The sequence below is a fragment of the Parasteatoda tepidariorum genome, chromosome 10 (genome assembly GCF_982258835.1).
Source record: "Parasteatoda tepidariorum strain Cologne lab strain chromosome 10, Ptep-v5.0, whole genome shotgun sequence".
Taxonomy (NCBI): Eukaryota; Metazoa; Arthropoda; class Arachnida; order Araneae; family Theridiidae; genus Parasteatoda; species Parasteatoda tepidariorum.
The window spans coordinates 28,636,445-28,654,151 of record NC_141764.1 but is presented as its reverse complement, the minus strand read 5'-3'; the positions used below and the strand labels follow the sequence as shown (position 1 = coordinate 28,654,151).

The following is a 17,707-nucleotide window of genomic DNA, read 5'->3' as shown; positions in this document are numbered from 1 at the left end:
ATAACTAGGTATTCTATGAAATAACTGCATTATATACTTTAACGGTAACAGATACACTGTGAAAACTGTGGTCCAACATCTTTTCGCATATGATATTAAACAACCTGAAAATTTGTGTGAAGGAACACTTTATTCCGGGTAAATACCAAATCGGGCCGATTGAATTTAAATTAAAACACCCAAAATTGAGCAATCTTGCACCTAACTCTCATCTTTTTACAACATGCACGAAGTCACCAATGTTGGCGATCTTTGAATATCAACAGACGGCAGTAGAATATTGCGAGTGGTTTGTTTACAATCTGGAATGAAGAAGCCTGAATTTGTTATGGTTATCAACAGATATAAAAGTTCGCTTTTAAATATGTAGGTATGTTTTTAGTTAGGCAATAAGGATAATTATTATTTGATTTTTAAATCTCTGAAAGCAGTATTAAGTGACTTCGTAATGTGTAATTTCTATCCGCTTCCGTTTTGTTAAGCCTAGTTCTAATTCGTATTGGATTTTCTCTGTGATGCGCATAGCTTGATTTGCAAACTAATTTTTTTTTAAGAATTTGTGTATATATGCATTCCAAACTTATGGTTCGTACTTTATATTCTATTGTAAAAATAACTCTATTGAATCTTACGTGTATCTTACGGTATTTATAAATTTTAAAAGTTATTGAGCAACTAAATTGTTGACGGCTATTTTTACATAAAGTGGTGCAAAAGTTTATTGGTGTAAGAAGGGGTTGACACCATTTTTGGTGTGGAGATACACTAAAATTTTTCACTGTGTAAGTTATGATTTAAATATTTGTTACAATATAAATTTGAGCAATACTTTTGTTTGCATACTTATAAATATTTGCCTGAATAATCTTTATAAGATCAAAATTTTTATTTTATTAAGACCTAACTTTAAGCTAACCGGAGTTGGAGTCGAAAAAGTTTTTCCAACACCGATTTCATTAAAACCATTTTTCGACTCCGACTTTTCAACTCCGATTCTTCAATCTTGCAACATATACTGAACTACAATATTTATAAGTGATATTTTGTTTTAATATCAATTATAGGTGGAGATAGCTGTTGCCGTTGAATACTGCGGTAAGTCCCCTTGCGGAGAAGGCCAATGCTGTACAGGATCATCTTTCCACAGATTTTGTGGATATTTTGTTTTTTGTTTTTGTTTTTTGGCTGGAGAAGGTTAGTACAGTAAAGTGCCATTCATCCAGATGCTGATTAACCGAATTGTTCAATTTACCGAATGAATCAAGTACATGTCAAGGTTTCTCAGAATGAAAAAATATTTTTTTTCTGTAAATACCGCATTACACATTTTGTTGTAATAGGGAGTTAGAATGAAAAGATAAAAAAGAAACCGTCAAAGGAATAAACGAAGTTTATAAACGAACTTCAAGTCGAATCAGTTGATTGACTTGTACCTGAAAGCTGAGATAAAAATTTCATTTCATTTCTTTAACTGCAAATTTTAATTTTTAATAATTATCTATTTTTTTCTTGATAAGTTTATTGCTTGTATGGAAATTTACAAATATTATTTCAGTTTTTTTGTATAAATGAAATAGAAAAGAAGACAGTAGTTTCTACATTTCTAAGGGACCTTAGTAAAAGGATAAACTTCATTATATTCAAAATTGTAGGTTCAGAAAAAAAAGACTTATTTAAACGTCTTTAAATGGCAATTTAAGCACGTTCCTTCAACGCAGAATTCCACATTGCTAGGGATCCTTAATAATGTCTACATTAAATGAATCAGTACAATATTCGCAGGATAAACCAACGAAAAATAAAAGGCTAGGAACAAAACTAGAAAAGTAGTAAAACTACATTTATTTCAATGGGTAGTGAATAAGGGAGGGACTTAAGAAATTGCTTTCCTAGGGGTGCAAGGGAAATGGGATATTAAAAGAACCCCTATAAAATATTATTGATGGTTTATAAAATCAAGTTGTAAGTTTCTAAGGATGAAAATCGAAAAGAGAAACCATATTTATCTCAATAATATATGCTTATAATTATAATGCTTATACTTATCTCAATAATAGAACGCAATGACAGAATGAAGTGAAACATTAAAAGGGTCGTAAAGTCTAGTGATGCTCTTTATCGTGAACTGCTCTATATCTATCAGTTACATATATTCATTTTCTCAAGTGATTCATTTTCCTTGGTGCACCACAGAAATAAAATAATGAAAGGGCTGCAATGTCTAGTGACGATCTTGCAACAGAACTGCTCTATATCTATCAGTTACATTTATTCATTTTTTTAGATGATTAATTTTTCTAGGGACATCAGCACCACAGAAGTAAAACACTAGAAGGGTCGCAAAGTCTAGTGACTCTCTTACATTTGAATTACTTTAAATCTGTTAGTTGCATTTATTCATTTTTAAGTGATTCATTTTCCTTGGGGCATCAAGGAAATAAAATAGTAAAAAGGTCGAAAAGTCTAGTGACGATCTTGCAACTGAACTGCTCTAAATCTATCAGTTGCATTTATTCATTTTCTGAGAGTAATAAAAATTTATAAATTTGATTATAATTTTTGTTTAGTAACAAGCTACAAACATATATTTTTAAAATTATTGTAATTCCATTTTTAAATATTCAGGTGAACTCTGTGAACAACCAAACAGTGACGAATATTACACCATGGCTTGTCCTTGCAAAGCTGGTCTGATCTGTCTTGTAAGTTGAAATCAATTATTTAAAAATCAATTTTATCAAAATATAAAAAATATACAAACAAATATAAAAAATAATTTTTTTAAAAATTTTTAATAGAATTGTAAGCTTTAACTTACAGTACTAACATATTACGAAAAATTTAGTTTGAAATGAAATTTATAATGCATTTTAGAAATCAATTCTTGAATAAATTAATCGAATAAAAACTTTGAAATTAAATTTTATATTAAACTTTTAGTTACAGTTTTTTAAAGTTGAATCTGAGATTCAGTTAAGGAATTCAATTATTCAACTTATATTACATAATTGATTTTTTCATTATATTAGAAAATGCTTATTTGAAATAATCATTTAATCTTGTAGGATAATAACAGATGTGAGAGGTCGTAGTCGACAAGTAAGAACGGGTAAGGACATTTTTATAGCCCACATTTCCAATTAAATTCCAATTTAAGACAAACTTATTTATGTAAGTTCCAATTCAAAAGAATTTTTTTTATTGTAAATTTTTTTTCAGGTTTTGGATTTACTGAAAGGGAATCAACATGTTAAACTGCATACCAACAGTGTTATTCAATGTTGAATAAAAATTAAATAAGAAATGAACAGATTTGTTTTTATTTGGTCCTATCAAAACAAAACATATTTATATGTTAGTGAAATAAAGCGTTTGCGTGTTTGTGTGCGCCTCTCTTAAACTTCAGATCCGTTTGTGCTAGGGTCCTGAAACTGGCACAGCGGATGTAGGATAAAATATTTGCACTGATTCTAAAATTAGGTTTATTCTGGGTTCACTCTGGAGGGCTTGGTGAATTTTTCATATAGGATCAGCATTAATCATTGCAATTTAATTGTAGTCTAATATTCTTAACCAGGAGTCTGCGTATCCCACAGTGGAGCAATTAGAAAAAAGAATGGCGAAAGTCAAAAGTTAATCGTATGTTGATCTTAGTGTCTATTCGTGTGGTCAATTTTTTTTTATCTGAAAATTTTATCGTTCGAATAAAAAATATATAGATTTTCTGATTTAAAAAAATGATTTCCCAACTTGGATGATATAGCTAATGTTCGATAATTTGTCTAATATTTTAAACTGCAGTGTCATGTTCTATCAGAAAGCAATTTATTAAATTTAATTACAAAATATGTTTAATTTTAATTGTCTAAAAAAATGTCAGATATTAAATTTTAAAAGCTTCTAATGTAATCACTAGATTACTTTATCAACGAAATTACAGTCATTTGATTACAATTTATTAAAAGAAGTCTTATCATGTGAGAAAGAGTAATAAAAATAGTTTTCTTTAAAGAGTGTGTAAGTATTAAAATATGTATAAGGCGAATTTCGAAAAAGCCGCCTTTTTAAAAAAAGTAATTCATGTCAAACTTAAAGAAATGAAAAAAAGGAGAGATTTTCAACAATTTAAACTTAAATCACTATATTTTAATTAATAATGACCAGATAGCAGTATTGTTTTTCATTAACATATTCTTCTTTACAAACATACAAGCACCTTCAGTAAAATAAAAGTAAAGAAAATCATTAATTTCTCTTAAAATAGTGCGGAAAATTTTCTATGCATTTCTTACATATTAAAAAAGTAACTAAAATATAGGTGTGATAATTTTTCAAATAGGAACAATTATTATTTATTCCTATGCATTAACTAATGAACTTTCATATACACTCTGTAACAAAAAAATCGACGCACCAAGAAGGGGTTGTCCGATTAAAACGAAAAATGGTGGATAGGAAGACAATGCACTGAATAGTAAATGATTAAAATTTCAGATCAATTGAATAATTTATTGCAGAGTTACAGTAACAAACTCAATAAGGTGTTGACAAGTCTCTAACCTGGATACTAGCCACCACACGAATTCAGTTTAAAAATCATGTTTATAGTAAAATATTGATGTAAAATTGTTAAAAAAGTTAATTATTGACATTTTTAATAACAATAACTTCAAGATATGTAAAGATATTAGTTTGAAAATAATTTTCAGCGCTAAAAAACCATTTTTTATAAAGAATTTTTTCTTAAAAAGAATATTTATTTCAAAACATTAGAGTTTAAACTAAAGGAAACCATATACATTTTTGAACATTGAAATGGATGAAATTTCAAAAATAATAATTATTACATATTTATTAACATTTATAATATTTATAAATTTGAACATAACATGCTTGAATGAACACAACAGAACTTGCTCTTCAGTTTCTGTCAAAATCACCTGATGTCCTATAAAATATATTTTTATGTGCTAAATCGTTTGATTAATTCATTAGAAAACCTTTGTAGAAGAAAAATAATAGTTTACCATCACGTTTCACGTGCTTCTTGTGAATTTCATTAGAGATAGTATTTCAGTAGATTTCGTACTTCCGAGAAGCTTCTGCAATCCACATACCACCAGCAACTGCTTGCAAACATTGTTGCAGCTTTTCTAAAGTGTAATCACGGTAATTTCTCTCTCGAGGTATTTTTTTATAACGTCTGACAATGTTTCTGCCGAAAAAAAAAAAATGAATGAAACTTTGCACAAAGTAGCCCCACAGTGGATTTTTTTCATTTTCCGTTTATTTGTTATTAATTTTAATTTTTTTTTTTGCACTAACATGATATAATTGCTTATTAATGAATAAATAAAAAAATTTGCACTTACTACAATTGTTTTATCAACGTCTTTGCATTTCGCAACTAAAGTTTCCACGCTCACTTTTCGACGTCCGATGTTCTCGGAGAGTAGTTAACATTGGATGAACAAAACACACTCTGAGATTGTTTTGAAATTCCAAAAAATGTTTGCAGAAACAGAGGAGACTTCTATCTTCAAATTCCACTCATTTTCAACGTGAAAAAAACATAATACTGAATAACAGCACTTCAAAAGTGCCAAATTCAAATTTGCACGAAGTAGCCCCACTTGACGGTAGCAAAACAGGTCTTAGGACGTCGTCGACGCACCGCTGTGCATTAAGTGTACCTCTAATGACGACCAAAGGGATCCGGCTGTCAAAGGAAATGGCATCCCTGACCATAATGCCTTGTTGAGGGCCGGTGTGGCGTGCAATAGTGAAGGCAGGATCCCCCCTCTGCCCTGTGCGTCTCCAAACACGTCTTCAATGATCGTCAGGACACAGTTGGAAGCGGGATTTGTCGCTAAAGACTATACGTCCCCAGTTGGCATCATTCATGCCTGATCGAGCCATGCACCACTGTAATCTGGCACCAAGAAACAATCGGATGATTGCTTCTTGGTGCGTCGATTTTTTTGTTATGAAGTGCACATTTAAGCAATAAAAATGTCTGTTAACGTCGTATGTAAATATGTTTAAGCATTTCCTTAATTTGTTTCAAGCTTATTCGCTAAATACGAAAAAGACCGGGGTGGGTGTTTCCGAGTAGGCCGTTTCTCAGTGCAAACGAGGACCCCCGCTGAACGTGTGGTTTTATTGACCAACCGAGGACGTCGTTTTTGCACGCATACACACTTCGACTCGGCTCTTTATACACAGCGTTGATAGCTGACAGTCAAGGACAAAATTTGATTTTGCTAGAGAAATTTCTGGGACTATTTCATGACCCCCTGAGTCCGAAAATACCATTTTCTAACCGAGAACGTCCTCGGTTAGAAGGTGGAATTGCCCGTGTGTCTCCTAGATTGCCGGCTCTTGTCAACACACACTCGTATATATATATATATATATATATATATATATATATATATATATATATATATATATATATATATATATATATATATATAAAGCATTTTTTTAAGATTCTCAATTAATATTTAGAGAATCGTTTCACAAATGTAGAAATGTTTAGGTCATACGATTTCTCGAACTTATCATTGAGGCTTAAAGCTTTTAGAAGTTTCCAGGATCATAAATAAAATAAACGCGGAACATTGTTGGAGATCACTGCAAATAAAAGTATCTTTTCTTTCAATTTTTTTTTCTTTTCTTAAACAACCATATTTCGGTGTATGAACGTTTACTGTAAGGTATTAATATTTGTTTTAACTTTGTCTTAGGATGCAAAATAATATTAGGATTAAAAATAACATTTCCTTGAAATTTTTTAAATTTTAAAGTTATTCCAATCAGACTTTTTTCATTAGCTGCCAAATACAAATAATATTATTATAAACATTCTCATGCCTCATTCGGCAATTGAGGAAAATTGAAGAACTTTCAAGCTTTTAAAGCTCGCCTTAGTACCTTATTATATTACTTTTTAATATGCAAATTTCTATAATATAAAATTTAATTTTACTCAGAATATATCAACTCATGTAACTTGTTTCTTTCAAACATAAACGAAAAGACGCAGAAGCGAAATATGATTATTCCAAATTCAATTTCAAGATGCTAAACATTCCTTATATGTGCTTAAATCTGATATTATACCAAACACGTGTTATCCATTTTTTTTAATAAATGCGGTGATGCAAAATGTCAAAAACATCTGATATTATATTTACCATATTTTTTAAAGGCTTAAAAAGCACAAATAACTGATATTTTTTTGTCCATGGAATAACAAATTAATTTTCCTGGAAAAAACATTTCTTTTTCTTTGAAAATGTCATTTTATTAAAACAAGTACATTTTGTCCTGGTTCAGCAGAAATACGAAATTACATCGCATTTACATAATGTCTTTTCTTGGAAAATGGTTCATATCAAAAAAACAAAAATGTATACATTTAATAAATTTTATTACTTTTTACGTTTAACAATTGTTTTATTTTTCTTTAAATGTCATTTTTTCTTTTAGGTTCTTTTATAATTAAATTTCAATGTTTATAATTATTTTTCTATATTGCAACCTGAGTAGAATTGAATACAATGTTTTTGTTAAGAAATAATCAGAAAAAATTTACAGTACTACTTTTATGCATTTGCTTTGCTATTTTATTATAAAATTTTACTTTAAAGTCAATAATAGAGAAATATACGCATTTTCTTTTCTCAAAATTTGAGCTTTCGTACTTTCATTATTGTTATTTCCATCTTTTAATATTGTAAACAAGAGTTTATGCATAGAATATTTAATTAAAAAATATCATTCATTAAATTATCCAGGTAAGCACTAAACAACTTAAGAGTTATAATTGTAATTAAATTTACGTGTTTAAAAATGCATTTGTATTCATTTTAAGGATCAGAAACAAAAGATTTAGAAATACAGTTTATGAGCTTTATACCCTTCAATTGCAATGAACATCCTATTCCTATTATCCATTTCATGCCATTTACTATTATAAAGTTAAAAAGTTATTTTAATGTCTATTTCTCTTATTATTTCTATTATTATTATTCCTAATACCCATTTCATTCTATTTACTATTATACAAATGTATACAGACGTAAAGTTATTTTAATGTCCAGTAGAACACCGGCATTGAACCGTTACTTTCAATACAGAAGCCAAAACTAGGTTTCGGATTTATTTTATTTTCATGAAAACTAATTTTTAAATAAATGCTATGAGTATTTCCGTTTTCAAATCATAATTTTTCTTTTTACAATGACGCAGTTTGTATAGCAAAAGTTTCAAGAAGATATTTGATTTAAGAAGATATTGTATAACAAATATTTCACATTACTGACCTCTTCTAAAATTATTATGCCAGGCAAAGGTAAAAGGAAAGTAATTTAATTTTTAAGTATTTTATGGCAATTTTTTATGAAATTTTATTATAGTTTGAAATGAAAATTTTAACAAGAAGAAACTACAACATTGAACAAATCTAACAAATTCTTTTATATAACAGATCTCTTAACTCTATACAGCTCTAACATAAAAAAAATGAGCTTAGTTCTTAATAAAATTCTCAATTATGGGTCTCGTATTATCATATAGCTTTATATCAATATAGTTTAAATTTAAATAAGGCATTCATGCCTAAGTTTATTATATTTTAATCAATTTTTTTTTTGTAAAATTGTTATTTGAAATTTAATCACAAATTAGAACGAATATTTCACATTACTGATCTCTTTAAAAATTATTATGCCAGTCAAAGGTAAAAAAAAAAAGGAATTCAATTTTTAATTTTAGTGTTTTACGGCAATTTTTTATGAAATGATATTATGGTTTGAAATGAAAATTTTAACAAGAAGAAACTACAACATTGAACATATCTTACAAATTCTCTGATATAACAGATCTCTTAGCTCTATACAGCTCAAACATAAAAAAATGAGTTTAGTCTTTAATTCATTATCTTTAGTAACAAATTTTTCTCTTATGAAATAACACCCTATGACATAATACATGTCATTATGGCAATAATTGCTGCTTCAAAAGGAAAGAAGTCTGAATAGATAAATCGGCACTTCATTCAATCATCTTCCTGATAAGATCTTTAATCTGGGCAGTATTCTTCTTGCACCTACAATCCTATTATTATCATTAATCTCTTGACACGAATGAGGGAACCATTGATCAGATGGTTAATCACGTCAATTGTGTGACACACCTTATAAAATTGTGATATAAAATGTTTCTGGATTAGAAAGATTTTTTTAAAGTTTTTCTGTAGAGGAGAGTGGGGTCAATTGTAACATTTTTAACTGAACTATTTTTAACTAACAAATAATTCAATATATTATTAGTATTAATTGACAGACGAGTAAAGTAGACTATCCTCTACTGGAAACAAAAAAAACCTTTTTTTAAATGTTATTATATTATTAATTAAAAATTTTTGACAGTCGTGAACTTGTTACAATTGTCCCAACTTACAATTGTAACAGTTCATAAATTCAACTAAAACATAGTTATACATATTATCATAGTTGTGATATATTTTTTTTATTGATCAAAATAGTAGTGATAGGAATAAAAATAATAATGAGCAGAGACCTAAAGGGTTAGTTTTTTTAACTTTAAGGGGCTAAAAATTTTTATTTATGCTGTGAAAAATGATAAAGGAAATAATGCACATGCAACATAATATAAGTGATATAGGAAACTATTGGTGGTTCTTACAGAGTTAAGTAGTGGTTTGTAAACATAGGATTATTTATTTTCAGCTGGCTGTTACAATCGTCCCCAAGACGCCATTTTAGCTTCATTTGTTAAAAACAATGCTAGTTAATTAACAAAACTAATCTTTTTTTTGAAATGTTAATGAAGTTGTCCACTTACATATTCGGTTAATAATTTTTATTTGTTTAAACAAAATTACTTTGTTATAATATAATATTCTAATACCAAAAAAAGTACTTACGTAGTGTGAAAATATCTTTCTTGATGTAACTCTTTCAAAAGTACATGAAAATGGTCACCAGCAGGGGTGAGCATGTAGATTTATTAAATACACCTTGTGCGCCACCAAGGAACCAAATCTAGAACCCGACACTCGGAATTTTTGCTCTGTTACAATTGTACTCTGTTACAATTGACCCCACTCTACCCTACCCAAAACGCCTTCAATTTATGTTTGACGAAATGCTCAAAAAAACTCAAGAATGAAGAGAAATATAATTTTTAATGGCACATTAGTCCAAGTTGTGTCATCTTCATCTATGAAGGAACTTAATTTCGAATTCATAAAAAAAACAGATTCCATTTAAAACATTCGCCTAAAGTACTGTAATATTTAACATAAAAGAATATGTATGTGATTTTTAGATCTGAAAACTATTTATACGGACTCTTATTTTTTTAATTGCAAATTTCCTATTCGAAGTTTGATGACAATTTTCAAAAAGCATAATATTTACATGCTCACATTGTTGGGATTGCCTTATTTATTGTCCTATTTGCTTTGCTCGGAAAGTAATTTCGTTTTTTTTTTTATCTGAAAATGAAAAACGTATTTCTTATATTTCTTAAACTATTTTATAAACGGCATTGAACAGCCGATCCCACTCTGAGTTAACGGTTAATAATGTTCAAATCCGCAGCCTTGTTATTTTGAACCAAACCTAGCAGAAAAAGGGACTTCTTGATAAAGCCTTATGACCAATTAGCTTACGTAAAGGACTTTTTGATGGAACGAAACCGCATTTACGTTACACGGAGAGGAAAACCACTAAAGTAGCCCATATTTATCCGGGCAATAAGGAGATTATAATCCATGATCCATCAACTGCTGATCATATTTCACGCCAGCACTATCATCAGTATGAGCCTGTAGCAGAATTCATATAGACCAGCCACAGTTGGGATTTGAATCTGGGCTATTTTATTAGGAATTGTATGCCCTGTAGTTATTTAATATTTTATAGAATTAAATACTGATTATTGATCATTCTAGTCGTATTTTTCTCCCGTCTTTCTGGCAATCGAATGATTCCCCGCTCATGCTTTTTTCTACTTTTTTTTTTTTTTCGTTTGCAAAAAACTTTTTAAGGTGATTTTTTACATCCTTTGCTTAGTACTGTTCATCCATTTTAATCAATAATCTCTTGTGTTTAGCATTATTACAGAGAACTTATTGCTCGTAGCCAAAAATGATTCACTTCAAAAATTTATTATTTTCTTAATGATTGAGAAGCAAGTTTCACACGTCAACACGACGACATAAATTTCTGTCTGAGAAAAAACATGAGGAGCCCATAAATGGAGCTTTAAGAATAAATGATCTTGAGCTGTCAAATTTAATAAATTTAATTTCTCAACAATCTCAAGAATTGCTATTCGCCGGTTTGCATCAATTAATGCCCTTATTGCTTCGTCCTTATCTCCAACTAGATCGTTATGCATATTCAGCAGATCGTTATGCATATTCAGCATCAAAATTTCTACATCGAAATCTTGTAAGAAAGTTTTGGCTCTGGCATACTGCGAATCATCTTCATACGTAGATGATATTTTTAGTTCTGCTTGAACAGCATTTTCAACTTTCTGATAGCAAAAAAACATAAAAGATGCCGGAAATTCTGCTTTTTATTTTCCCTATTTGAAAGAGCACCAACTAAACACTTCTTATAAAATCAATCGAGCTTTTTCGCACGCCAACCCTGTTATATTAGCTGATTCAAAATAGTAATAAATGATTATGCGTGCTTAACTGTAAAGTTGACTGAGATAAAAGACTATTAAGCTCTCAGTTGAGAAAAAATTTAATTATTTTCCAAGCATCACAATAGATTTGCAATCAGTAGGTGTATTAAGAGCCTGCAACGGTAATTTCATCGGTAAATTATACAAAATAATTATTTTTTCCTTATTATTTTATACATAATCGGATTAAACTGCTTAATAAACATGGGTTTAATCTCAATATAATGATTGAAGTAATTTGAAATTCTGGAACTTAGTTTTTAAAACAAAATAGTAATATACAGAAGGCCGAAAATAATATGTATTAATTATATGCTTGTTTTTTTAAGAAACCGTAATTTTCTTTACGTTATTTTGTTTAAACATGTGTTAAACAAAGACAACATTTAATTTTTCATTCATTTAGGGGTATATGTTTCTAAAATTTAATTCATCAGTTCAAGGTACAATATTTATTCATTAGTTTAATTAATTAGCTTAAGGTACAATATTTATTGATTGCGGAATGTGAAACTAAAAGAACGCTCATTAAAAGATAGATTTTCGCCTTACATGAATTAATAAACTGTTGAGAGGAGCAAATTTTTCTTTAAGGGCAAGTTATTGTTTCCTACCATGTTTATGGTTTACTAAACCAACGAGTATGGTCATTTCTCATGCCGGGGCTGATTCTACGAGTTTCAAAATTCTATGGCTGTTTGCCGAATATCGAACAGATCTGGTAGACGCGTAGAAATTTTAATATAAAAAAAAACCATAATTTTTTAAAATATTTGTTATTATTGTTTCTGATGACCCTAGGACAAGTCATGCCGAACTATCATTAGTCTTTAGAGAATTAATTCAGGGAGGTGCTCCTTTCGTTTAATAAAAGAGAGCACCGCAGGGGTGGAAGTACGTCTTAGCTCAGAATCCCGCGGAGAGATGGCATCACTAGTCAAATCTCTGTACCCATGGTACTGCTCAATGACCGATTACAGTACAGACAGTTCCACAGACTTTACTAGCATGTATATAGCATGTACTCAGTTTGTTTAAATGGAGTCGAAGATTGGAAAGCGCCCCCTCCAAGCCTGTTCTTTGTTTCTGTAAGAAATGGGCCACCATGTTTTTCTTAAAACATTTAACAATGTAATGCAATATGTTTGTTTAAAAACTCACAGACACCTTATTATTAAATTTGAAAAATCGTAATTTAAAGCTTAATACTTAAATACAGAACAAAAAAGGAAAAATCAAACCTTAAAAAGTTTTAGCATCAAAATTTCCCAAGTAAAACAAGAATATAAAAGAGAACGAAAAAAAATAAAAAAAATAAGTTAAGACATTTCAAACAAGCATAATTGCATTTCTAATGACGCAAATAGTTTGGAAAAAATAATAGTGCTTCTGAATGCTCAAAGCAAAGAGCGGATGGTAATTACATATGTCATTTTAGGATTATAACTGTTTGTTAAAATTGTATTTTGATGTATTTGAAATTGCATCTTAAATAAATACGTTTTGTTAATTATGAGAAAGAAAATGGAATTAAAAAAGTGATATTTTTAGCCATGTATAATAACAAAAGGCTTGAGTGTAACTTTGAATATTATTGATTAAAAACTCTTTTAAATCCTTACTTTCAAATTAAAAATGCGAACATATTGAATTATAACTGATTAATTCAACTATATATATATATATATATATATATATATATATATATATATATATATATATATATATATATATATATATATATATATATATATATGAGCTGAAAAGTTCTTAATTATATATCTAATGAAGTTATCCAAAGGAATTTGGGTGATTATGGGAAGCAGTTGTGAAATCCATAAAATATCACATGAAAAAAGTAATTTGTTCACAAACCCTCACGCGCAAAGAATTTTTAACGTATGTTATAAAAAGTGATGCGCGCTTAAATTCACGTGAATCAGTGGCTGTTTTGGATGATCCGAATGATTATAAAGCATCTTGATATCTTTAAAATGACTTCCAGAGTCAAACATAACCAGTGCAATTTTTTTATATTATGGAGAGAAATTAATCAGATAACTATATCAATTGTTTTGGAAGGGATGGTCTTTTGAATACCTACCTCAACTCCAACAACAAGCAATACGGAAAAGCAAAAACGAAAATCTAAGAACATTTTATTGTTTGTTATTAAAAGAGATAATGTACCCTACCTTTAAGTAGAAATTGGAGCGAGTGCAGGCGGTACATGAGGGAAGGGCTCGAGTGAATATTTCGAATGTTGAAATGAAACTAATCGAATAATTACAATGAGTTTGGTTAAGCATGAAGGTCGTTGGCAGGTATTATGTTCTAACTTGTCCCTCGATGGTACTGTAATTTTATTGTGATTGCTTCTTGCAATAGTGATTGTAAATCGTTTAATAAAAACTGGTGCTACAAATGGTTTAATTATTTTTTAAATATAGTGTAATGTTTTTTTAAATTTTTTTTTATAAACGGTGTTAAATAAACAACTTACCCAATTTTGAGTTTAAAACTACCTATCTGCTTTCGTCGAGGACTTTTTTATGGAGCTAAATCACATGCGCGTTACATGGAACATATTTATAAGAATGCATTTTAACGCTGCCTAGCAATAGGATTTTTACGTACAAATATTCAAGTTTAATTGTTCAGTTTTCATTGTTTAACTACGCTTATTAGTTAATGTTAGCATATTTAAGTTACGGTATTTTTAGTTGAATGATCAGGGAAAAAAATATTTTCACTGCCTTGATATGTTGTTCGTTTCTTTTATGTTTCATAATCTCAATATTTTAAATAGCGTAATTAGAGCTGTCGAAAGTTCGGATACTTAAATTTAACATCAGTTTCTGAGTAATTCACTGTACTTCCCGAACTATTTAGAAAATTAAAAAAATCAAGCGATGCCTCTCTTTAATACAATACCGAATATAATAAAACTTGTTTTAGAATATTTTTCTCGTTTCCGAGAATTTTTGTGCTGAATGAAACAATTTCCTCTTCTCACACCCATAGTTGCCACTAATGCGAAATCAATTTTCAAGGTTAGCTTCTCGTACGAGACCTGCATCGTAATGAAACTTTTCGACCTAGTTCTGTTCATTCTTATCAGGTGTTTATTCTTAGTGGCATTTTTTGCTACGATATTTGTAACTCTGTGATAGAATTTTCTGATAAAAAAAACTATCTAAGTATGTGACACATATTTATTGAATCGTATTTTTTAAAACTTACATTCAAATTAATTATAATATTAAATATTTCACATAATACAGAATGATTCACAGCTGGTTCAAACTTGCAATAAGCAATATCATAAAGATTGTAAATTGCATAGCAGCATATATTTCCTATTATGAATTAGGTGTTTGTGCAGGTATTTTTTTACTCTCTAAATTGTTCTTATTAGATTTCCTACTACTACGAAACATATTTATATATTTATATAAAGCCCAGGAATAGTTTTTTACCGTTATATACTGATTTCACAATCAAACTGTTAACAACAAATGCTTTTTAAGTTAGTTACATAATCAGTAAATTTGTATGCCTATTTAGAAAATTAAAAAAAATCAAGCGATACATCTCTTTAATACAATACCGAGTATAATAAAACTTGTTTTAGAATATTTTTCTCGTTTCCGAGAATTTTTGTGCTGAATGAAACAATTTCCTCTTCTCACACCCATAGTTGCCACTAATGCGAAATCAATTTTCAAGGTTAGCTTCTCGTACGCGACCTGCATCGTAATGAAACTTTTCGACCTAGTTCTGTTCATTCTTATCAGGTGTTTATTCTTAGTGGCATTTTTTGCTACGATATTTGTAACTCTGAGATAGAATTTTCTGATAAAAAACTATCTAAGTATGTGACACATATTTATTAAATCGTATTTTTCAAAACTTACATTCAAATTAATTATAATATTAAATATTTCACATAATACAGAATGATTCACAACTGGTTCAAACTTGCAATAAGCAATATCATAAAGATTGTAAATCGCATAGCAGCATAGATTTCCTATTTTGAATTAAGTGTTTGTGCGCTTGATCAGGTTTTTTTCACTCTCTAAATTGCTCTTATTGGGTTTCTTACTACTACGGAACATATTTATATAAAGCCCAGGAATCGTTTTTACCGTTATAAACTGATTTCGCAATCAAAATGTTAACAACAAATGCTTTTTATGTTAGTTATTTTGTCAATAAATTTGTATGCCTAAGTTTTTGTAATAGCTAAATGTGGGCCTATATACATGTATTTTTATGCAATAATTAATCGACCATAATTTTAACCATAATTAAGATAGATTAAGTACCAAATAAAATACTCTCAGATAAACGTCTATAGGACATATCGGCGTGCTGTGACACTTGGGATAATGTGTTGCTATACCATACATAATCCTCATGGCACTTGTCATACCTTTTATCAATGTTTCTAATTACCGTGATCAATAACCATGTCACCTTTGTGTCCAAGTTTTACATTTGAAATGTTTTTACCTTTTTCAGCAGTACTTTAAATGTTTTATTGCCATATGCTGCAATGCTTTGCAAGTGTATACGCAGATAATAGCCTTGATCCTGGTATCAACTTCCATGCTTTAATAATTTCAGAAACTTTTAAAGTACAATTTAGAATATATTTTTTGCTACTTCATTGCTCTCATACCCCACGACCCACGATCAAGCTGGTTAATAGGGGCACTCACCAAATAGGAAATAATTACGGAAATTATGTACGAATATCTTAGTGTTAAAACTATTAACCTTTTGTTTAAATCAATAAATTTTTTTTAATGATTAGTTTTATACGAATATTTTATTCTAAATACACATTTCTGCTACATTTAGATTGTTTTAAATGCAATCATGTGCAAAAATATCGAGCCACACATAAGTTGAAACAGATGCATCGAGTCATGATGCATCATTTTATTACGAGTAAAGAAGAAATGAGTTTAAATATTTTATATGCATTTTAATTATTCACTTTATAGCATCTCATTCATAAGGAAAAATGACAATTCAGTTAAAACAGACTAAGTAGGCATGCTAGCTCCACAGATTTGACAAAAGAGTTTCTCAGAATTCTTTTGTAACTAATTAATAAAGACTTTAACTTACTTACTAATTTTATCAGAATAAATTAATGAAAAAATTATTTATTCCTTCTTAAGTAGCAGCTGAGCATAAATCAATCCCAACGATAAACTTAGAACAAATTTTTGAGACACGAAGTGAATCAGGCTTTTAAGTAAAGGGAAAAATTATTCATCAATTCATAAAGTAGTTATTATATGCTGCAGTTTATTCATTACTTGTATAGGCAGTTCATGAATGGATTAATTAGATAACCAATCATATCCTTGCATGTGTGCTGTTAAAAAAACCCTGAAGCATGGTGTAATATTTGAAAATTGTTTAAATCTCAGTCAAATATTTTTGAGTATTTGAATCAGTATAAAAACTGAAAATTTAATTTAAGATAAAAGAAAAAAAATGCAGTTGTTTAACCTGTTAACAAAAGTATATAGCAGGAAAAATAGTACCAAAATTTTACTATAAATATTCAAATTTAAAGCTTTTTTCATCTGATTAAAGAAAAATAATGTGCAAAAGAATGATGCAAAATTTAAAAGTTAACAATATCACCTTAAACATGTGTTTCTGAAGATATCAGTTTCAAATTTGAAAATCGGCATTTGTTTAAGAAATGAAAATCTATTAACAATAATGTAAATTAAGTAATAAAAAATAATACATTGTCGAAGAAACATTATAACAAGATAAAAACCAATTATCTTATTTTAAAACGCGCATGTAAATTTTTTTTTCAAATTAAAAAAATTATTTTAACCTATTTTGCATCTTTACTTAAGTTTTTTTAATACTATAGAATGAAACAAAATTTATTTGCTTTATGTGATGAAAAATCTTTTTATAAAGAATTTCA

At 28.9% G+C, this 17,707-nt stretch overlaps 1 non-coding gene across 1 annotated transcript; it reads left to right on the top strand.

The window, feature by feature from the left end:
- The first annotated feature begins 1,177 nt into the window (after window positions 1–1,177).
- Window positions 1,178–3,308, top strand: LOC107452164 (uncharacterized). Its single transcript, XR_011637488.2, has 4 exons — window positions 1,178–1,194; window positions 2,626–2,702; window positions 3,066–3,109; window positions 3,220–3,308. It is a non-coding gene; the product is annotated as an uncharacterized LOC107452164 (transcript).
- The last annotated feature ends 14,399 nt before the right edge of the window (window positions 3,309–17,707 follow it).